This window comes from Schistocerca piceifrons, chromosome 1 (assembly GCF_021461385.2).
Source record: "Schistocerca piceifrons isolate TAMUIC-IGC-003096 chromosome 1, iqSchPice1.1, whole genome shotgun sequence".
NCBI classification, from domain to species: Eukaryota; Metazoa; Arthropoda; class Insecta; order Orthoptera; family Acrididae; genus Schistocerca; species Schistocerca piceifrons.
Window position 1 is genome coordinate 131433454 of NC_060138.1, and position 24259 is coordinate 131457712.

Genomic DNA, 24259 nt, shown 5'->3' on the forward strand with positions numbered 1-24259 from the left:
TGCGCGAAGACTGGCATATCTCATTTGAGGTACTAGTGGAAAAAGGTAAAAGTCAGTCATTCTGCGTTGAGGCCTTGCACCTACTCAGCAAGCAACCAACAACATACATGGCTTCTGCAGACACTGACCTCGCTGGGGACAGCTTTTCAGATGACAATCAAGGAATGGCCACAGTTTGTCTGCCCACCAGGCGGTAAATAAGCGCCACTAGAGGTCACTAGAACTGTGTACCCTTTCTCCTTTGTGGTCCACGTGACAGAAATAGTAACTGCAGTATGCTGATGCCCGGTTAGTACTCTGGCTGGCGCTGGGGTAGACTTGGGAATGAGTTTCCTGGCATTTCCAGAGTCAGGATCTCACTGTGGAGCCAGCAACATGACGACGACGCCATCCACATCGACCTTTACCTCCAGGAGCTGCCATCTACAGACCTACGCCATGCGTGGCCTCTATACCAAAGAGACAGTGCCTCTGATACCATGACCATTAATCGGACTTCCTTATATTTGTCTTTGTTGGTCATCGGAAATATTCCGAACTCATGGTACTTTTTGCTCGTTCGCTCAGGACCTTTATTTTGGCACGTACTTTCTGGTCTTTGATTGTGGCTTGCTTAGCGAACGGACATTGGATTATGGAGGTTTCAGTTTACAGTACATTTCAGTCCTTCGGCCTTCACATATTATTATTGTTCCTTCAATATGCAACAAGTGGCTTGTTTTCAGCTATTGTATTCGAAACTAACTCGCCCTGGAGAAGATTTTTTCATAGGTGTTACAATAAAACTTACATTCATTGTATACCAAAGTATTTTTTTCTGTGCCGCCATCGGTAGACATGTCACATGTTGGGTCAGTTTCCGACATTTTGCACCCCTTTTTGACATAACAAGCGTCGCCACTGACATGGATTCCATGACAGATCTCACCCATTCAAAAAATTTACCCGAACTGAAGTAGCAACGGAAATTTTGCTGTGCAGGCCAGTCCAGGTGACTCCTGTAGCCACCTAACTACCATGAAGGAGTACTGGGTGTACCACTATGACTCCGGGACAAAGCAGCAAAGCAAGCAATGGAAACATATGGATACACCGCCACCCAAGTAAGGAACACCCAACCACCATTTGGCAAGGTGACGCTGCGTCTTTTTGTAACGGCCATGATGTGACGCTAACAACTCTTGATTAAAAGGTGCGAACTGTAACAGGATAACCGCGGGAACTGTCGAAGGGGTTTTTTTTGTTCCACGACAACGCCTCAGCTCATTCTAGGTGGGACACAGACAAGTAAGTTGTTTCTTCAGGTTATCAAATTTTGTCTCAACCCCATACTCTCCAGACATGGCAGCCAGTGACTTCACCCTCTTTCCTTGGATGGAGATCAGTTCCCGAATGAAGACGAGGTGATTTTCGTTTTGAACACTTCTAGATTAGCCAGAATGCGGACCTCTAGCGCCAGTGTCTCCGCCATGCCATTTATCGTCGAGGAAAATGGATGTCATTGAAGGGTGAATATATGTAGAGGAGGACTAAAACTCATGGTCGAGGCTTGACATTTTTCAGTGTTAATTTTATCCTAATGATTATCCCTCACAAATGCCCATTAAGTGTAGAGCTTTAGTTGCCAAATATGAAGTCACTACGTTATTATGATAGCTTGCTTGCAGTCAGTGTAGGTCTGTAAGCGATTTTACCTACTTTTAGATAATTTACACATAATCAACAAACATATTCCATTGTCTTCATTCCAGATTATAATTATCTGCACAGGTGGATTGCTGTTGTAATATATCATGTGCTGGGTGTTCCACAGTCATGGCATCAAATGTCCAGATCATGTCACAGGGAACAACGTTTTTACGACTAGATATTCCCACTACGGCCGCAAGTTGTCTCACAGAACACTTTGGACTGTTGGTTACAACGTATTTCACCTCCTCTATTCGTTGCTGTGAGCGACGACTTCTGGGCCTTTCTTGCAATTTCAGCTTAAGTGTTCTACCTGTTGCTTCGAAGTTTTTCACCCGTAATCTGACTGTGTGCACGAATTGTACAGGATGATTCCGTCTAAGATTGAAATGACAACGGTATTCCCATCTATCAGCAATAACACAGTTAACGTTTTTGTAAAAGGCTTCAGGGCCACTCCAGGGCTCCATCTCAGCACATGGCGTACCTAACTGAAATGCATTACAAACGTTCAGCTTTACCAAACCCTTGCATTTTTAGCGAATTATTAAAAAAACCCGTTTTTCTGCCACACTGTTTATTAACACGTCACATAGTCCAAGCATATAGTTCCAATTTACTCGCTGACATGAACTTCCCAAATCGTATCAGTACACGGTAAAATCAAAATAGCATTTCTGTTTGCTACGCCATAATTTCTGCGTTTCTACATTTTTTTCGTATCACATGGAAAACTAAATCATTTCTGTTAAATTGTATGCACTGTACAAATGCAATTATGTTCCTTTATCAGCCTCAAAAGAAGCACATGAACAGTCCGGAACCACGTGGTTGCTACGGTCGCAGGTTCGAATCCTGCCTCGGGCATGGATGTGTGTGATGTCCTTAGGTTAGTTAGGTTTACGTAGTAATAAGTCTAGGGGACTGGTGACCTCAGAGTTTAAGTCCCATAGTGCTTAGAGACATTTTGAACCATTTTTGAGCACATGATCACGATTCGCTCGTCTCATTCTCTTCGTAAGAGAAGAATCGAGGAATAATCCTGCCGTCGACTTATCAAAGAAAACATTCGTCTATTGAACATTAAGGAAACTGTATTTTTATGCGACTGCCCCACGCTTTTAGCATCTTTTCAGTCATCAAAGGTTCAAATTTTCACATTTTTTCTTGTCTCCTTCGTTCATTCTTTCTCCATAATTCTCCCTCCTCTCTGTCTCTTCTTCGTTCTCTCTCTCTCTCTCTCTCTCTCTCTCTCTCTCTCTTCCTCCCTCTTCCTCTATGCGCGCGCGCGCGTGCGCGCACGTGTGTGTGTGTGTGTGTGTGTGTGTGTGTGTGTGTGTGTGTGTATTTTTGTGCGCATTATTGTGTACGTCTGTGGCTTATATATTCAGTCGTATCAGAAATGCATGTATTTTCAAGATTTTCTAGTCAGTAATCAGTTTCGAATAGAAGAAGTCACAGGAAATGTTGAATTAGTAATGAAAAATTACGGGTTCACGCACCTAGACGGCGAGATGATTGGAGACTGAAGACAAGCTTGACTTGGGGAAGTACGGGAAGGAAAATAGCCGTACCGCTTCAAAGCAACCATGCAGGTGTTCACTTTAACAGACTACGAGAAATCGAGTGAAAACTAAATGCGGGTGGCCGAACCGTGGATTGGAATCGCTGACCTGCACTACTTCAGTCACTAAATCAGAAAAGGGAAAGAAGAATTGCAATAAATAATAACGTCCTATACAGATCGAAATAAACTATGTTTTATTGTACTCATGGCGATTAGAAACGACCAAACGTACAAAAATGGGAGGGAATTTCTTTCAGATTATTGTAATGGCAATATAGAGAAAATCATCTGTCACTGCAGAGCGTGAGCTCTGGTACCCGCATAAATAACTCGAAAATAAATGTGTGTTTCAGTACTTGGTACGAAAGAGGCAAAATTACTTTCTAGAAAAGAAAGCCCCATATTCGGCTGTCAGGCTTTTAGCTAAATAACAACTTCCCGATTGTCGCTAATTTATTCGTCCGGAATCATCTAATGAAAAATAGGTTGCCAAACAGGTGGCGTAGCAAGGATCTCGTAGGTGGTATTGGACAGTTGCAATATTTTGCCTTGGTGTTATATTTAGGACTTCCGTTGTCAAGAGAATGGTTCCCATGTGTGAACTTCGTACTCATCTGGCCGTCTAATATTTGCTGGCGTCTGAGAACGACACAAATATTACTTCCGCCGCCTCATCAGTGGGTCTCATGTGAGAACTTAGTACCAAATGTTACTGCTGGTCTTAAAGAAGCCAGACTAGCAGACAGAACATTATACAGCGTGATTCAGAAAAAAATCATTCGGTTTCACAAGAAGAAATCTTCTTCATTGGGAAAAAACTTACGCTTAAGCACATTATTTGTTGAGTGTATTCCAATCTCTATCTTCCCCTACGAGTTTTTGCCCTCTACAGCTCCGTATAGTTCGCTGGAGGTTATTCCCCGAAGCCTAAATCCATGTCCTATCATCTTGCCCCTTCCACTTGCAAGTATTTTTCATAGGTTCTTTCTTTGCCGTGTCTTTAAACAAATTCCTCATTCCTTGCCTTAGTAATCCACCTAATTTTCAACATTCTTCTGTAACATCCCATCCCAAACACTTCGATTCTCTTTTGTTCCGGTTTTCACACAGTCAGTGTCGCATTGCTATACAACGCTCTGCTCCAGATTTACATTCACAGAAATTTCTTCGTCAAATTAAGATATTTCTTTGATACGAATGGACATTCTTTTTAGATAGGAATGTATTCTTTGCTTGATGTTAGGCTGCTCTAGATGACCTCCCCGCTACGTCCACCACGTATTATTTTGCTCCCAGGGTAGCAGAATTCCTGACTACATCTACTTCACGGTCCCCAATTTTGATGGTAAAATTTACCCTAATCTCATTTCTGCTAGTTCTCATTACTTCCACCTTCTTTCGGTTTGCCCTCGATCCATGTTCTGTAGTCATTAGCCTGTTCATTTGAGTCAACAAGTCCTGTAATTTTTCATTTTTAGTGAGGATAGCAAAGCAAACGTGGATCTTATCACTTATCCTTTCACCCTGAATTTTAATCCCACTCTTGAAAGTTTCTTTTACTTTCATCGATGCTTTTAACGATATGTAGAATGAACAGTAGGGGCGAAAATCTACATTCAAGTCTTAGACCATTTTACTTCCCTTATCGCGTCATGGTCCCGCAACGGCGCCAGACGACATCCAACCTCGCAGTGGCCAGTGGTCGTCCTGCAATCCTAGAGCACTGACGGCACACCGACAGTGCAGCTCCGCGAAACGGCATCATGAAGGCGTCGACCCGCGGGCCAATGGACAGAGCGGGCAGCACCACACCTCCAGGAAGGCAGGGTTCAGTTACCCCTGTTAACCCTGAATTTACCAGCCGGCCGTCGCTGGTTGGCTCCCAGTTCGCTCGTAGACTTCTAGAGTATCAGTACTGAGTAATAGGAAAACTATACTTAGCCTGCGTTCTAAGAATAGTAATAGTGTGTCAAAGTAACTCCGCGTGTGAGGCACAGGAAGCCACTTCTCTTTAGAAATAATGTGTTCTATTAATTAGAAAATTTAACGCACATATCATTTTGGATTCCTGCCACCGGCCATTGTTCGTGGCAGGTCTGATTCCCCTAGTAGCCGACACAACACTCATGATGTTTTTGCTTATAAGTGTACTCTGTCCAGCCATCAGCTTTTTACTCTGCGATTATAAGTGGAATTTCTTTTGCACTCTTAACGTTTGTACCTAAACTTTTAATTTCAACTAACGATGTTTCGAGTATTTTATATACTGAAACTATCCTTCCTACAACCATTCAGGTTTCGATTTCTTCACAAGTCTCTTGCAGCCATTTAGTTTTGGGTTCCATGCACCCCTTTTTTCATTCCTTATTACTGACTTATTTTTCTGTATTCCTGAATTTCCGTGAACGTTTTTGCACTTCCTTCTTTCTTCAAGCAACAGAAGCACTTCTTCTGTTACGCCAAGTTTCTTCAAAGTTATATTTCTTGTACCTATGTTTGTCTATCTTCTGTGATTTCCATTTTTACAAATGTTCTCTTCCCTTCAACGTAACTGCCTATTGTGGTATTCATTATCGCAGGATTTAATCCTCACAAAGCTTCAAATGTATCTCATAAATCCTCAGTGCTTCAGTATTTCATTTTTTGCACATTGATTCTTACGGACGAGTATCTTAAACTTATCCCTACGCTTCGTCATTGACAATTTGTGATCTGTGTCTCTGTCTGCTCCTGGGTACGTCTTTCGGAATCTTTGTCCGACTAAGACGTAATTCAGCTCAAATCTTTCCGTATCTCCAGGCCTCTTCCAAGTATGTCTTTTCCTCTTGTGATGGTTGAACAATTTATCGCTGTTAGTAGCTGAAATTTATTGAAGAACTCATTACATTTTTCTCCTCTCTCATTCCTTCTACCAAACCCTTTTCATCCCATAACTCATTTCCTATTCATTCGCCTTCTGCCGTGTTCCAATCCCCCATGATTATTAGGTTACCATCTTCTTTTGCATAACCTGTTCAGTATTATCGTACACTTTGTGTAAAGAAAAAGCATTTTGTACTATAGCCGGTGGAGTGGCGTGATTGCCTCCGAGAGTACCGCACTACGCGTAAAAATGAAATGATCGTGTGGCATTGTTGGCCGGGATGCCCCGTCCGGGAAGTCCGGCCACACCGTTGCAAGTCTTATTGCATGTGACGCCACAATGGGCGACTTGCGCGTCGATGGGGATGAAATGATGAAAAGGACAACACAACACCCAGTTCACTGGCGGAGAAAATATCCAACCCGGCCGGGAATGGAACCCAGGCCCGCGGCGTGGTAGGCAAACACGTAACGACCTTATTTTTTTTATCTCATTTTGTTCGTTATTGTTCGGTCTGGTTGTTGGGTGCGGACGTCGCATGACGGTTGTTCAAGTTCATCGTTGATCCATTAACTCAGTTTTTTCTTACAGAGGGCAGCAAACCCTTTTTTTTTTCTCTCTCTCATTTTGTTCGCTTTTGTTCGTTGCATCTGCTCGGGGCGGACGTCGTAAGACATCCACTTATGTTCGTTGTTGATCGATTGACTCAGTTTTTTTTATTACAGAGGGCATGTAACCCCCTGACCGAACACGCTGAGCTACCATGCCGGCACACCCTCTGACCGAACACGCTCAGCTACCGTGCTGGCATCTCAGCTAAGCAGGCGGGCGGCACTACAGATATTACAGTTCGAAGCGATCCACTTCGATACCAGGAGCTTCAAGAGGCCTTTTGTCTGTATGTGAGGAGATCCACAGGTGTCCCCTGGGTGATAGTTCAAGACGTAATACACATTCAACGGGTTTGGCTTGTAAGACACACGAGTATACGGTTCGTGCCAGCCGAGAACTAGTATTCCTCATGTGCCTGTTTGGGGTGTTTTGCAGCGACGTTTATGTCACAAATCATAAAGCATTCACTCGGACTGCAATCACGACGAGTAGGGTTTTGTGAATTCATTTCGGACTTGGAAATGGAAAATAATAATGTTCTTTCGCGCTTAGTTTTGAGTGATGAGACTGAGTTTCACTTAAGTGGAAGAATGAAGCACCCCAACGTAGGAATATGGGAATCGCAGCAGCCACATTCTGTAGTAGCCCATGACGAGAGGAACTCCGCAAAGTTTCATGTGTTCAGCGTCTTTTTTCGAGTGAAAATTGGAAAACACGTTTACAGCGATCACACACTAAGATGTGTTGTTGATTCATCTTTTTCCACAAGTGCGAAAAGGAGCTGAAAATGACATTTTTCCACAGGATGGGTCACCCCCACACTGAGAACTGCCTGTAAGTGCATTTTGAACAGTTGCTTAGAATAGGCCGTTACGAGCATCGGGTTCTCACACTGCACTGTTGACTTCCGAGGTAGACTGCTCTCACGGTATGTGAATGTTTCTGGAGGAAGCTGTAGAACCCTCAATCTGTGTGCTTCCCTCCCAACATGTCTGGGCGAACTGCGACACTGCATAACAACAGCGGTTAATGCAGTACGTCCGGTCGTGGCCGAGGAATTATGAGGCGAGACTCACTAGCGTTTGAATATTTGTCGTGCGTCTGGTAGGGGGCAGACTGAACATGTGAAAGTTACACGAAAACTTATTCTTCTCCTTTGGGTCTGCCCCTTAGTAGTTAGTCATTTTCTACCTACACAGACTTCATTATTTTCATCATGACAGCGACAACAGCAACCGTTACAAAATTGTCTCGAATGAAAAACAGCCCACAGTTACACTAAATTATGTTTATTTGAAACTTTGACCATGGTTTCTGCTATAATAATACAGCCTTCTTCAGAAGTCATTTATTGGTGTATATGACTTCTGAAGACGGCTATATTATTATAGCAGAAACCATGGTCAAGGTTTAAAATAAACATAATTTAGTACAACCGTGGGCTGTTTTTCATTCGAGACAGTTACACAGACCTCTTTCGTTCTGCTCATCAGGCCTTCTTGTATATATTTTTCCCATCTTAACTCTGACCTTAACCCCTTAGGACGACTTCGAACATACACTCTTGGAGAAACCGTTTTGCAAAGATCACACCCGAAATCTCCTGTGCCCCACAAAACCAAAGTAAATTACTAGAAAGACGCACCAAAATAACTGCTTGTAATAGCTAATCCTTATTCACAACATACTGCTTCGGCATTTATCACCATTGTGAAGTACCTGCGAATACAATTTTGGTGAGAACGCGTATAAATGTGGATTTCGTTCATGTTAAAGTGACTGTTGAATTCACGTCTAGACTCATATGGGGGTTGGGTTCTTTGGGGAAGGAGACCAGACAGCGAGGTCATCGGTCTCATCGGATTAGGGAAGGACGGGGAAGGAAGGCGGCCGTGCCCTTTCAAAGGAACCATCCCGGCATTTGCCTGGAGTGATTTAGGGAAATCACGGAAAACCTAAATCAGGATGGCCGGACGCGGGATTGAACCGTCGTCCTCCCGAATGCGAGTCCAGTGTCTAACCACTGCGCCACCTCGCTCGGTTAGACTCATATGAAGTACATATTAAGTTGATGATGAGCTGTCTTATAACTGCCACTGTTTTGATAAGACGGTAAATGACGTAAATATATTGAAGATAAAACGTTAATTACGGTGAGGCAGTAGTTCAACATTCCACTCTTACGGTGCTATATTATTACAAATAGTGCAGATAAACAGCGGTATTGTTTTCTTATTGCATTGTATGGAACTGGGAACCGAGAAATTACCGAGAGGTTTCGACCCCGCCGTAGCCATCCGTGGTTCACAACCCTACAACAGGCTACAGCAGTCCACTCACCCCACCGCCGCCCCACACCGAACCCAGGGTTATTGTGCGGTTCGGCCCCCTGTGGACACCCTCCCTCGAGAACGTCTCACACCAGACGAGTGTAACCCCAATCTTTGCATGATAGAGTAATGGTGGTGTACGCGTACGTGGAGAATTTGTTTGCGCAGCAGTCGCCGTCATAGTGTAACTGAGGCGGAATAAGGGGAACCAGCCCGCATTCGCCGAATCAGATGGAAAACCGCCTTAAAAACCATCCGCAGACTGGGCGGCACACTCGACCTCGACACTAATCCGCCGGGCGGATTCGTGTCGGTGACCGGCACGCCTTCCCGCCCGGAAAGCAGTGCGTTAGACGTCACGGCTAACGGGGCGGGCTTATTTTTTTAGTGAGTTGATTGTACGTACACTGCCCAGTGATGCTCCATGTTTGGGCTTTTGTTTGCTTTGACTTAGCTCACGCGTGATTTTAGCACGTGTTCCGTTTTTCTTGCTCTGTCGTGTGATATATGTTTCAATCTGAAATAGTGTAGCGTCGGTATCGTAATGAGTATTTAGAAAACCAGATGGGCCTAATTGCTATTTACTCGCCTTTACATGATGTAGTGAGAAACAGATTAAACACTTTTGTGAAGTACGAAATTAGACTCATAGATGCAAAAGAAAAACTGTTGATGTTTCCAAGTAGAACGCACTGAATAAGTAAATCTACTTCTGGCCGAGATCCGCAAGACGCCACATTGGGCGACCTGCGCGCCGGGTGGGGATGAAATGATGATGAAGACAACACAACACCCAGTCCCTGAGCGGAGAAAATCTCCGGTCCAGCCGGGAAGCGAACGCGGGCCGTAGGACAGCAAGGCAATCCGTCACGCTGACCACTTTTTTTTTTTTTTAGTAAGGACTTGAGAGAAGGGTCGGGGGAAAGAGGGCAGGGGTCGTCTTACGAGGCCTGGCTTCAATGTCCCGTTCCCGCCCTCCTCCCAGCGCCAAGGAAAGGAAAAGGGTTCGATAGGATGTAAAGAACTTTATTGGATCAAATTCACTTATTTATAAGTATACATCTATAGAGTGAGACACCTAACATTACCGCTGGATATATTTCGTAAACCACATCAAATACTGACGAATCGATTCCACAGACCGAACGTGAGGAGAGGTTCAAATGGCTCTGAGCACTATGGGACTTAACTTCTAAGGTCATCAGTCCCCTAGAACTTAGAACTACTTAAACCTAACTAACCTAAGGACATCACACACATCCATGCCCGAGGCAGGATTCGAACCTGCGACCGTAGCGGTCGCGCGGTTTCAGACTGTAGCGCCTTTAACCGCTTGGCCACCACGGCCGACGTGAGGAGAGCGGTTAGAGTAATTGGTTAATACAAACCATACAAATATGCACGGAAGTATGATTTTTAACACAAACCTACGTTTTTGAAAATGAAACCCCGTTAGTTTTGTTAGCACATCTGAACATATAAACAAATACGTAATCAGTGCCGTTTGTTGCATTGTAAAATGTTAATTACATCCGGAGATATTGTAACCTAAAGTTGACGCTTGAGTACCACTCCTCCGGTGTTCGATCGTGTGTATCGGAGAGCACCGAATTACGTAGGGATCCAAGGGCAACGCTGATGGACCTTAGGTACAGAAAAGACTGGAACAGCACATTACGTTCACATGCTAAGACCTTTTTATTGGTCTTTTTCACTGACGCACATGTACATTACCATGAGGGGTGAGGTACACGTTCGACGGGCGTTTCATAGGACGTGGAGGACGCATAAATTGGCCAGCCCGTTCTCCTGATCTTACACTTCTGGACTTCTTTCTGTGGGGTACGTTAAAGGAGAATGTGTACCGTGATGTGCCTACAACCCCAGAGGATATGAAACAACGTATTGTGGCAGCCAGCGGCGATATTACACCAGATATACTGCGACGTGTACGACATTCATTACGCCAGAGATTGCAATTGTGTGCAGCAAATGATGGCCACCACATTGAACATCTATTGGCCTGACATGTCGGGACACACTCTATTCCACTCCGTAATTGAAAACGGAAACCACGTGTGTACGTGCACCTCACCCCTCATGGTAATGTACATGTGCGTCCACTCCGTAATTGAAAACGAAAACCACGTGTGTACGTGTACCTCACCCCTCATGGTAATGTACATGTGTGTCAGTGAAAAAGACCAATAAAAAGGTGTTAGCATGTGGACGTAATGTGCTGTTCCAGTCTCTTCTGTACCTAAGGTCCATCACCGTCTCCTTTGGATCCCTACGTAATTCGGTGCTCTCCGATACACACGATCGAACATCGGAGGAGTGGAGGAAGTATTTGTTTATATGTTCAGATGTGCTAACAAAACTAACGTGGTTCCATTTAAAAAAAACGTAGGTTTGTATTAAAAAACATACTTCAGTGCATTTTTGTATGGTTTGTATTATCCAATTACACTAGCCCCTCTCCTCACGTTCGGCCTGTGGAATCGGTTCGTCAGTATTTGATGTGGTATACGAAATATATCCAGCGGTAACGTTAGGTGACTCTCTCTCTCTCTCTCTCTCTCTCTCTCTCTCTATATATATATATATATATATATATATATATATATATATATATATATATATATATTCCTACTACTGCCACCAGTCAGCTATCGGGATTGACAGCTACAAAGTGAAAGTACTACATGGGAGCTGGAGTTTAGTGTAAGTTGCTATCTGCGAACGAGCTATTTCACCGATATCATTGAACGAACAAACGATTTGCTTACCTATACTGCAAAGGTTGCCCAGAAAATAACGCACCACATTTTTTTTCTCAGTCGAAAACAATGCTACAAATGCGAAACGTTACACATGCATTATCTGAAGTCTTCTGAGTGAGCGCGCCAAGTTTCCGTCATTTCCGACAGACAGCGCTCTTGCAAAGTCTGTGGAGCAATTTCTGTCGACAGTGGTACAGTTAGTCGCTGGGTGCGGAGGGTTAGGTCATCAGAAGACGGTTCGGCGGAGTGCCACGGTTTGCAGCAGTCGGGGAAACCATTCACGGCTACCACACGTGACATGCTGCAGCGAGCTGATGATGTCATTGGCGACCCGGTATTTTGAAGACAACGAGCTCCGCCACCAGCAAAAGGACTGGTGCCAGCAGGGCATACATGCCCTTTTTTCGCGCTGGAGGAAGGCCATAGAACGGGATGGACATTACCCGGAAAAATAAGGTGTGTAGATAAAACAATTTTTTCGTGTGTCTAATTCTCATTATGTTGAATAAAGAATCGCTGAAGAAAAAAAATGCGGTGCATTACTTTCTGAGCAACCATCGTATATCTCGTGAGCAGGTGACAGCTTGTGGTTTATAGTGTAAAATGCTGGTCGCCCACGGACTTTTCACAAAAAAAAAGAAAAAAAACCACATGTTCAAATGTGTGTGAAACCTTACGGGACTTAACTGCTAAGGTCGTCAGCTTACACGCTACACAAACACACACACCCATACCCGAGGGAGGACTCGAACCTCCGCCGGGACCAGCCGCACAGTCCATGACTGCAGCGCCCAAGACCGCTCGGCTAATCCTGCGCGGCGGACTCTTCACAGCAGCGTGATCTTCGTATTTCTCACTAGGGAACATATTAAATACAGTGACAGCTGATCGGATTAAAAAGTACATATGGAAGGAATAGAGTATTTTTCAAGCTTTATATCGAAGAACCAATGACGGAAATGAGAGAAATGTTCAGGACTGGAATGAAAATCAACGGTGAAAGCATATGAGTTATAAATTTAGCAGATGACAGTTCTGTCATTAGCGAAAGTGAAGAGAAATTATAGGACATACTGAACGGAATGAAGAGTGTAATGAGAACAGAATATGGATTTAGGGTAAATCAAAGAAAGTAATGGCGGTTGGAAGAACTCAGGTAGGCGATAAATTTACGGACAACGCAGTGGACGATGTAAAGGAATTCTGCTACCTTTGAAGCAAAATATCAACTGAGGATATAAGAAGCAGACTAGCACAGTCAGAGAGGACATTCCTCATCAAATTGTCTCCTTGAAACAAACGCAGCCCTCAGTTTGAGGAAGAGATTTCTGAAGACGCATATTTCGAGCACAACGTTAAATCTTCGACTGTGGGAAAACCAGAAACAGGAGTGTTTCATATACAACGCGATAAATTCACCAATTCGTCGTGCGAAAAACTAATTAAAAATTTTCGTTTTAATCCGAAAGTTATTATTTGTTTTTTCCTATAACAGCAAGAATCGAAAGTATTTTTATTGAAAAAAAAAAATGAAGAAAGAACGGCATCGAGACATTAGAAAAGACTAAGGTTAATGTCTGTTTTATAGAAGAAGACCCAGAGTTAGGAATAACTAGCGTGCTTGTTGTATCGTCGTATTGACTAATGCTAACTATTAAAAAAATGAAACAAATTAACACACTGGTATTTTTGCAAATGCAGCGTACTACGATAGCTGCCATCAGTGTAACACGCAAGATAACTGGATGATCAGGAAAGTGCTTCCACTGTTATTGTTTGTCGTACACTGCCGCTGGCTCGACGACACGCATCACAATTAACGATGTTCCACGTAGGCAGCTTTCCTCCGTGGGAGCCAATATTTACCGGGAGAGGTGACAGGTGCCCGTGACCGTATGCTCGTGGTAAACAACGCTCGCGGTTTGGTAAAGGCAGCGACAAAGCGTTCTCCGGTACAAGAGTGTACACGTGCTGCAAATTCATCGCTTTGAGCTCTTCACGGGACGGTAAACACCAACAACAGTGCTCCTGCACACGTGACATGGTACCTATGAGATGAGCACCCCATCTCTGCGTTTTTAGAGTAGGAATATCGCATTGGAGGCGACGTGAAGGATACAGCACTACAATGAGAGATGCTTCCGTACATTGTGTCCAAAACCATTTGCAAGTGCTGTGGATTAGTAATTTTGCACATTATAAATGAAAAGCACTATACTTTGTAAGTTTTAGGAAATTAATTAATTTATTTTCTTTACAGGTTTTCGACTTACAAGACCATTATCAGAGTTTAACTAACAACTATCGTCGAAGTAGGTATTCGTAAACAACATCGAAAAATACGTTCCCTATAAAGAATGAGGAACCAACACAGAATAAACGTCTCCTATGATATTGTCTAGCATTTTATATCTTCTTTTTCCTCCTCCCCTTTTTCCCTCCACCATTCCTTCTATTCCTTCCTTCAATAAACAGTCCCTCCTCAAACAATGTCCAATCCATTTCCATTTTTTCTTTCTGATCACTTTCAACATGTTTCTTTCTTCTCCAACTCTTCTTAGTACTTCTTCATTCCTTACTCGGTCTTCCCATTCCACTTTTTCCATTCTTCTTCATATCCACATCACTAGTGCCTCCAATCTTCTTTCATCTTCCTTTCTCAATGTCCAGGTCTCCTCACCATATAGTGCAACGCTCCAAATGTAACATTTGGCAAGTCTCTTCCTCGGATCTTTGCTTAGTGGTCCACAAAGTAATTTCTGTTTCCTCTTGAATCCTTCTTTGCCATTGCAATTCTTTTCTTAATTTCTGTTGAGCAATACATATAAGCCATTATTACACTTCCCAAGTAACTGAAGTTATTTGCTTGCTCTATTTCCTCTCCTCCTATTTTCATATGGCATTTTCACTCTTTTCTCCAATTACCATGCTTTTTGTTTTCTTCTTGTTCATTCCATATTTTTTTGATTTTGTGTTTAGATCATTTAGCATTTGTTCCACCTCTCTTGCACTCTCTGCCATCACAACCATGTCGTGTGCAAATCTTATACACTCCACTCTCCGTCCCCCTATACAAACTCCCCTCCTTCCATCAATACTTTCACTAATGATTTCCTCCAGATATATATTGAATAGTATTGGTGATAAACAACAACCTTGTCTTACACCACTTCCCAGTTCAATTTCTTCACTCATCACACCTCCTATCCTTACTCTTATAAAAATTTCATTAGCCGTCTATCCCTCCAGTCAGCTCCATGTTTCCTTAGGATTTCCATCAGTTTGATCCATCTTCTCAAGATCAATGAACACAACATGCACCTTCCTTTTCTTCTCCATGTACCTCTCCCTTATGCCCAATGACATCTCTAGTTCCCACTCCTCGTCTGAAACCGAATTTTTCATCTCCTATTACGCAACTCAGCTTTCCATATAGCTTTCTGTTGATCGTCCTCAGCAAGACTTTGGCTGCATCCGATACCAGGCTAACTGTTCTATGTTCCTCACACTTTTTGCTGGCTGTATAAGAATTGAAATGAAATTATTAATTCCAATAAAATAAAATAAATACTTGACGAAAGCACTGAAGAAGAGCTTGGGAACATACGCAACGCGGAGTAGCCGCGTGGTCTGTGGCGCCTTACCACGGTTCTACGCGGCTCTCCCGTCGGAGGGTCGAGTCCTCCCTCGGGTATAGGTGTGTGTGTTGTCCTTCGCGTAAGTTAGTTAAAGTTAGATTAAGTAGTGTGTGAGCCTAGGGATCGATGACCTCAGCAGTTTGGTCCCATATGATCTTACCACTAATTAAAAAAGAAATAAAACTATTATATATGGTAAAAGGTACAGAAACAAAGCAAAAGATAGATTTGCCAATTGTGACAAAAGAATATACAACAAAATGTATCAATAAATATAAAAAAATGGAGGAATAGAATGGAACAGCACAATTTGGGAAGCACTGGAAAACTGAGCGATAAGTGATTCTTATAATTTAAATCTTAGTCACTCACAAAAGACGTCAGAGAATCTCGTCCCCCTTAATGGTAAACGGCCCAGAAATAATCATTCCCTCTTCTACAAAGAAGTTGGGGTTAATTCTGGATCATCGCTTTTGACTGTACCGAAAGCACTCAACTGTAGTCTGTAAGGAGGTATCGATGCCACATCATTCACTGTAGAAATATGAGAAAATATTCCCTTCCGAGCTTAAAAAGAAGCTCGAGTAGTCGCTATTGCTCCCCGTACTTAACAATGGTGATGCTATTCTCCAAGGGCTTTCGTACTGTAATATTGCTGCTCCAGAAGTAAAATGTTTACTGATGGAACTCATGAAAGCAGCAGTATTACAAGGATAGACGAGACGTTCTGATAAAAGAAATGAAATTGATAAAAATCATACTTCAGAATCGGAGTAGCTGGTTTTCGTGGTCAGTTATTAATAGTGTGTACTTGGTCGTGTATCGGTAGTTAAGGTTGGCATCGCCAATGCTGACTTGCATAGAAATGCGTATAACAAGTTTTAGCTGGACTTTGTAAATCATGAAAAGATAATGAAGGCAGTTTCTATGATCGATCATGCAAGTTTGCATATAGGCTTTTAAAATGTCGGCCCATCTATTGCATCACCTATCAAGACTTTTACGTCGTCTCGTCTTATATTAATGTTGAAACACATAAATACGGCTTAGGACAAGGTAGATACAGCAAGTCACTTTAAATAAGAACGTTCACGGGTTACCTGATCTGTTGACATAGCGTCTGTATTTATTACTATTTACCTTCGAGATCCGTTAAGTTTTTTGCTAAAGGACAAGACCTTTATTAAAGTTTATTTTGTCTTATTTGATTTACTACCTTTCGTTGTAGTGCAACCACGCAAGTTCTGCAGTTGCGATACAACACAATGAAGTCTTTAGCATCTCAGTTCACTACAGATGTCCATAACGCGCACTATGTTTTAGCATCCATGTTCTTCCTTCTGTTTACGTCCATTGACACGTCATTTGAAATTCTGCAACGGAGCTACTTGTGCGGCAATCAGCTCGATACGCCAGTCTGTGGTACGTAGTTTGTCGCTGGGCGCTCACAAGTAGCCGAAGCAGTCTGTTAATCAGTTGTCACTGTCTCCTCTTGGTTGTTCTACGTATTCTATAGTATCCGATTTTTCCTATAGCTCATACCCGTTATCAGAGCACTTCGAGCAGCTTGCATCGCTTCACGTTCCCATTCGCTTTCACTAGATCGACAAATCCTGTGAAAGTGATTTTTCTTCTCTCTTGTTTACATTATCAAGCGCAACAACAGAACTGTCCCCCTGATGTCTTTATCTTACCTAAAGCCAAACAGACTGTCATTTGAAAGAGTTTCAATTTCCATTTTCATGGTACATCCGCACTGAAAAGATCCCCGCCAGTTGCTGGCTGGGTCGTTTCATTAAAGTCCATGTTCACCTCTGCTTATTACGAGGGCGTGCTGAAAATTAACGTCTTCGAATTTTTTACGTCAAAACTCTTAAGGAGTTTTAAATAAAACACAGGTGATTAACATTCCACATGTTTATTCTTTGTGTCTACTTATTTGCAGCCCTTTGCCGCTAGAGATCTTCACACTGTAGAGCGTAACACGGCGGTGTGTAACGTAATTATGCCGATCCGCGAGAAACAGCGTATTGTAATTGAGTTTCGAATTCGAGTTCAGTATGACAACGCCACATTACATACGAGCGCTGCGACGTCTACAACAATTCGACGCCTTTGCTTCACTGTCATCTTTCATCCTCCATACAGTCCCCACTTGGTGCGTCCGGTTTCCATCTGTTTACAAAACTTGAAGAAACCCTTCGAGGACTTCACTTTGATAGTGATGAACGGGTTAAGGAAGAGGTGAGGCTGCGGCTCCGTTAACACAGTCAAACACACAGCTTATCGAGCTGATTTCCGCACAAGTAGCTCCGTTGCAGAATTTCAAATGACGTGCCAATGAACGTAAAGAGAAGGAATAACATGGACGCTAAAACATAGTGCGCGTTATGGACATCTATAGTGAACTGAGATAATAAAGACGGTGTTGTTTCGTACCACAACTGCAGAACTTGAGTGGTTGCACCATGACGAAGTAGTAAACCAAATAAGACAAAATAAACTTTAATAAAGGTCATGTCCTTTGGCAAAGAACTTAACGGATCTCGAAGGTAAGTAGTAATAAAAAATTAGAAACACACATTTTCAACTTTATATCCCTGTATTTCATATCAAGAACGACAATTTTATATTTTTATGCCTAATGTTTCTCTTTCAATACATCCATGGTGTGTTGGGCTGAGGCGTCAGTGATCAAGTTCTATGACTTTTTTAATCATTCCTGAACCCACTGTACATCCGAGGCCTGCCTGAACGACACCCCGGTCACCCTACAACTCGATGGTATCAACAAACTTGTAGTTCGTTGGAAGAAATGTGTTCGTGACCACCGTAACCATGTTGATAAATGAATACGTAGACACGAAGAATAAAGACGTAGACTGTTGATAATGTTTGTTTTATATTAAAAAGCTTTAAGAGTTGCCATATAAATAATTCGGAAGCATTAGTTTCCAGCCCTACCTCGTACTCGTTTCTTGCCCTCCTCCAATAGGCTGGGAGTCAGCAAGTTTCAACCTGCAATTAAAACAATTGCAGAAAGACTATGAGTAAGAGCTCCCTACCCTACCTTCCAATTGTAATATACGAGGGCAGTTCAATAAGTAATGCAACACATTTTTTTTCTGGCCAATTTTGGTTGAAAAAACCGGAAATTTCTTGTGGAATATTTTCAAACATTCCCGCTTCGTCTCGTATAGTTTCATTGACTTCCGACAGGTGGCAGCGCTGTACGGAGCTGTTAAAATGGCGTCTGTAACGGATGTGCGTTGCAAACAACGGGCAGTGATCGAGTTTCTTTTGGCGGAAAACCAGGGCATCTCAGATATTCATAGGCGCTTGCAGAATGTCTACGGTGATCTGGAAGTGGACAAAAGCACGGTGAGTCGTTGGGCAAAGCGTGTGTCATCATCACCGCAAGGTCAAGCAAGACTGACTGATCTCCTGCGTGCAGGCCGGCCGTGCACAGCTGTGACACCTGCAATGGCGAAGCGTGCGAACACACTCGTTCGAGATGATCGACGGATCACCATCAAACAACTCAGTGCTCAACTTGTCATCTCTGTTGGTAGTGCTGTCACAATTGTTCACCAGTTGGGATATTCAAAGGTTTGTTCCCGCTGGCTCCCTCGTTGTCTAACCGGACACCATAAAGAGCAAAGGAGAACCATCTGTGCGGAATTGCTTGCTCATCATGTGGCTGAGGGTGACAATTTCTTGTCAAAGATTGTTACAGGCAATGAAACATGGGTTCATCACTTCGAACCTGAAACAAAACGGCAATCAATGGAGTGGCGCCACACCCACTCCCCTACCAAGAAAAAGTTTAAAGCCATGCCCTCAGCCGGTAAAGTCATGGTTACAGTCTTCTGGGACGCTGAAGGGGTTATTCTGTTCGATGTCCTTCCCCATGGTCAAACGATCAACTCTGAAGTGTATTGTGCTACTCTTCAGAAATTGAAGAAACGACTTCAGCGTGTTCGTAGGCACAAAAATCTGAACGAACTTCTCCTTCTTCATGACAACGCAAGACCTCACACAAGTCTTCGCACCCGAGAGGAGCTCACAAAACTTCAGTGGACTGTTCTTCCTCATGCACCCTACAGCCCCGATCTCGCACCGTCGGATTTCCATATGTTTGGCCCAATGAAGGACGCAATCCGTGGGAGGCACTACGCGGATGATGAAGAAGTTATTGATGCAGTACGACGTTGGCTCCGACATCGACCAGTGGAATGGCACCGTGCAGGCATACAGGTCCTCATTTCAAGGTGGCGTAAGGCCGTAGCATTGAATGGAGATTACGTTGAAAAATAGTGTTGTGTAGCTAAAAGATTGGGGAATAACCTGGTGTATTTCAATGCTGAATAAAACAACCCCTGTTTCAGAAAAAAAAGTGTTGCATTACTTATTGAACTGCCCTCGTAGTTACATTTTATGGTACTGACAGATTACGAGCAGTTCTGATCACCCAGTGTAAGACAGTACATTGTTAACGTATAGAGTAATTTCAGTGCTTGGCCTTTTGGCTTGAAGCTAATGGTGTGGCAAGCCTCTTACTGTAGAGAGGACGCATACGTCACGGGAGCCACATTCCCACCCTCCCAAACGCCCCGTAAGCAGTTCGGGCCACGGCGCTCCACAGGAAGCCTCACCCTGCAAATAGTAAATAGTTACACATCCTATGTAGGAGGTCTGAAGCTAGCAGGAAAGAAATTCTTCTCCCTGGCTGACGTCGCTGAGGTGAGGCGCCAAACTGTAGTCACGCACCACGCTATTGTCTTGTAATGGTGTCTTTTCGGGCACAATGATCAGTTGGCGGCCGGAGAGGACGGGCAGGACGAATAACACTTCTCAAGTAGATTGCCAGACTCCTCGGATCATATAGCGGCTGGATAAAAATTCTTTGTGGGTTCCGACGTAAGTATAACAACAGTATGTGTTCTGAAAGGCCCAAATGCCCCAACACAGAGGCGCCGAATTGTTGGATGCAAAAACACTCTTCCTATCCCTTTCCCTTGTAAGCGGGCGACGTATCTTATTGTCTTTATGCAAGTGGACAATGTATCTTACGCGCCACTGGATACTGTACCTTAACTGTCGTCTCAAGCCCAGGGTGGTAAACAGGCATTCCACATAGCTATAAATTTTGGCCCAGTCTCAAAATTAGTTAAAATGCCACTGTGACATTACAATAATACTCAAATTAATATAAATGACAAGCTTGGGATTTATCCTACAATGATGACACAACATCTCCCTTTCTCATTCTGCATTTTAATTTATCAAAGCTTTCAAGTTTAAGTAATAAACAACAAGAGGGTGTAATTACTTTCAACGCTCAAGTAAATAATTAACATTTAGACATTGAATATGTGGTTATTAAAACTTTATCTCTATGTGTGAAAGTTTTATGACAAATGAAACAATTAAACCTTTATCAATGATATTTACATTTATGTTGGAGCTGAGCAATGGGCAAAGTTGATGGAGAATGAACTTTATATTTTGAACTAAACAAAACTATCATGTACTCAGGGGGGGGGGGGGGGGGTATGTTAGTAATTAACTCTGGAATTTCTATATTCAAAGCGTACAAAATCTCGACTCAACATTTCATTTCACCTAACGCGTATTGGTATATTACCAACCGGGAACTGCGGTGTCGTCATCTCCGTGCTGGATCTGAAACGCTAATTCCCTACTCTGGCCTTGACTGGATTCAATCAGTCTTAACTTTCCTACATTCCGTAGAACGTTAAATTTTCCATAATTGAAATTAATGGCAATTGCACAGTCGCTATGGGATGGAGCGACGTGCACAAATCTCAGCCCACAAAAAATCCAGCAGGAATATGAACTACCGCTTTACGTTTGTCGCCACGATACTTGAAGCGTACCGCCCTCACTTTGCAAGCGTGAAGTTTGAGCCTCAACGTCTTCGCGAATTTAACCGCACGCATCTGTGTGGCCCACCACGAGACGAGAGCTCTCTGTGTGTTAATTTAATTCTCAAAATGCTTTCATATGACGTTACTTTCCCCACCGCGATTCTACTATGTCAGCCGGCCGCGGTGGTCTCGCGGTTCTAGGCGCGCAGTCCGGAGCCGTGCGACTGGTAGGGTCGCAGGTTCGAATCCTGCCTCGGGAATGGATGTGTGTGATGTACTTAGGTTAGTTAGCTTTAAGTAGTTCTAAGTTCTAGGGGACTGATAACCACAGCAGTTGAGTCCCATAGTGCTCAGAGCCATTTCTACTATGTCACACAGTATGGCTTTGGGCAACTGCTTCCTCGTTATAGGTGAATTCTCATTTTTCTTGCCCGGGTCGCCGCTAGCCTCTTTAATGTAGTATCGCCATTTACCCACGGTCTCAGCTGTGTTTATTCTAAAAGGCATTAATTACATTGTACTCGCCTTATTTCTTTCTGCGCTGCAGCTGGGCCTTCTTTTGTTAATGTTAATTGGGGGTTTCCCAATACCAGTAGCCACGTGCGCTGGTCTCCAAGCTGTATTCACTTTATTTATGCATGCCCCTCTCGTTATAAGGGTATATATTGTTTTGTTATTCCGTACATGACATTGTCATTATTTACTTCCTGATGATAATATAGAGTTATGTTCTGGGCATTTTATTCTGTATCGTATGTATGAAGCTTATGTAAGGCCCGGAAGATGCGGACACATTACACCCTCTCTGCCAATCGTAAGAGAAAGTTTCCACTCGAGTTTGCTAGGGGTGAATGACAGAGAATCGGCTTCCCTCTGTCCCGCTGGCCAGTCTACATAATTCTCCATAGGGAATAGTCGCTTGCCTGATCCGCGGATAAATTGTTGCTACAGCAAGCCCATGCGTTCTTGTATATAGAGCAAAGTGCCGTACAGAAGCAAAGTAGAGCGTGGGTTAAATTGTCAGTGTCGGAGGGAAGCAGGCGTTTCCAATACCAGATTCTTAAGTAAGCAGATCTGATTATCCTGATATAAGAAGTAACTTAGCTACTAGTGCTGGACGTGGAAGAAATCAGTGCTCTCGAGGATGGACCTGTGCTTAAACCTGATTATCCTGATATAAGAAGTCAATTGACTTTTAACTCTGGACGTGGAGGAAATCAGTTTCCGATGATAGACAACTCTGGTTTGAGATGCGGCATCGACTCTTCATTGGGTAAGCACTGCCTTGCAGTTCGGTTAGAGTATTGTTCTCGTGAGAAAACAAGCTATAAAGGCGTATTTTATTCAGTTTTACTACAGCTTAATTTCCTAACTTCTGTACCTGGACTACAGCTTAGTTGAGCACACCCATATGCTTACCATGAAGGCGCACCGTAGGGCCCGCTTCTTGACGCCAGTTGCGGCAGTCAAGGCTAGGGTCAGGATTTTTAGTAGGCGTGGAATCTGAGGAGGTGAGGTGGTGACGATGCAGCTGCACGAGGCCGGGGCCGAGAGCCGGTGTGGGTGGCTGTGGAGCAGTGTTGTCCGGAAACGTATCTATCGCTTGTGATTTTACAGTAAGGATTGTCTTCCCTGGTGCGGCGGAGAGTGTGGTGATTCGTACATTCAGGTACGACAAGAAATGCGGACACAGTGCTTCATCGCCTGTGGACACTGCACTGGTCAGCATCCAGCGGTGACATCGTGTGGATAGCCGGAACAGGAGCCTGGAGGCGCCAGACCACAACGGCTGACCAGCAGCCTATGCGGCCGGCCCCAGTGCTCTCGAGACGTGTATTTAAACAGGTGCCAATAGCATGTGACACGCAGCGGGTGTCGTGAAGGTGGAAGCCCAGGATCCAAATCAGCAACTCAGCAATCAACCATGGAGGCGATACTGCACTTAGCCGGGGACGTGGCGCTCAGGTGTCTCGCCCAACTGTATGGATGTGACAGTTTACAGTCACTTGGCCCTCCACCAGGAGCCAAATCTACTTCAATCATGGCGTGATCAAACAGCAGTGGCAGCTTGCAACGGCTGTGTTCCACTACAGCTGGCCGGCTAAGGATTCGGAGGCGAAGTCTTCTCTTGGCACCAGGCAGCGCATCGTAATTCGCCAGCTAAGTTGTCCTGTAACTGTACGAGACTGTCATTCCGTCAGAATCGGTGATGCAGGTGGGACGACCAAACACCTAGACTATCTAAGCTGGGGTTACTGTCATCACAACTGGCGATATGGCCACTTGCTCTCATTATGTGTAGATGTCAATGTACTTGTCCCCACCATGTAGTCTCAGTTCTTGTCAGTTCCCCGTGCCTTCGTCTTTTCCATCAGTGTTAGGACGCCATGGAATGGCTGAGCTCGGAGGTTACATATGGTGTCTCCCTATAAGAAAGCTCAAAGGATTATGCATTAGGTGCTGTCATACTCATGCTGCCCTATTTGCACTTCCTGATTGCCGCTATGTTCGGAGTGGAAATTCATTATGCGACGCACCCGCCTAATGCAACATTGCACTACCTGCGTGCCCCACATACCAGCTGTGATACGCAGTATGAGGCAGATCTGATTCTCTGCCGTCTGCGCCAAGTAATAACTTTAAGAATTTGTGTGTTCACTCCGGGAGTCGAGATTTCTGTGCAACAATCTTCTTCAAGAAATTCGCCAGGACTTTCACTTGGGTGTCACCTTGGATCTAGTTCCTTTTAAACAGGTTACACTTACACTGGTTTATATTGTGCAACCCCAGTTCATATTTCACGAGAGTGGACTAAGTTACACATTACCATTTAAATCTAGGTTTTAGTCTCCAAACGACTGAGATCATTCTCATTCATGCTCTGTT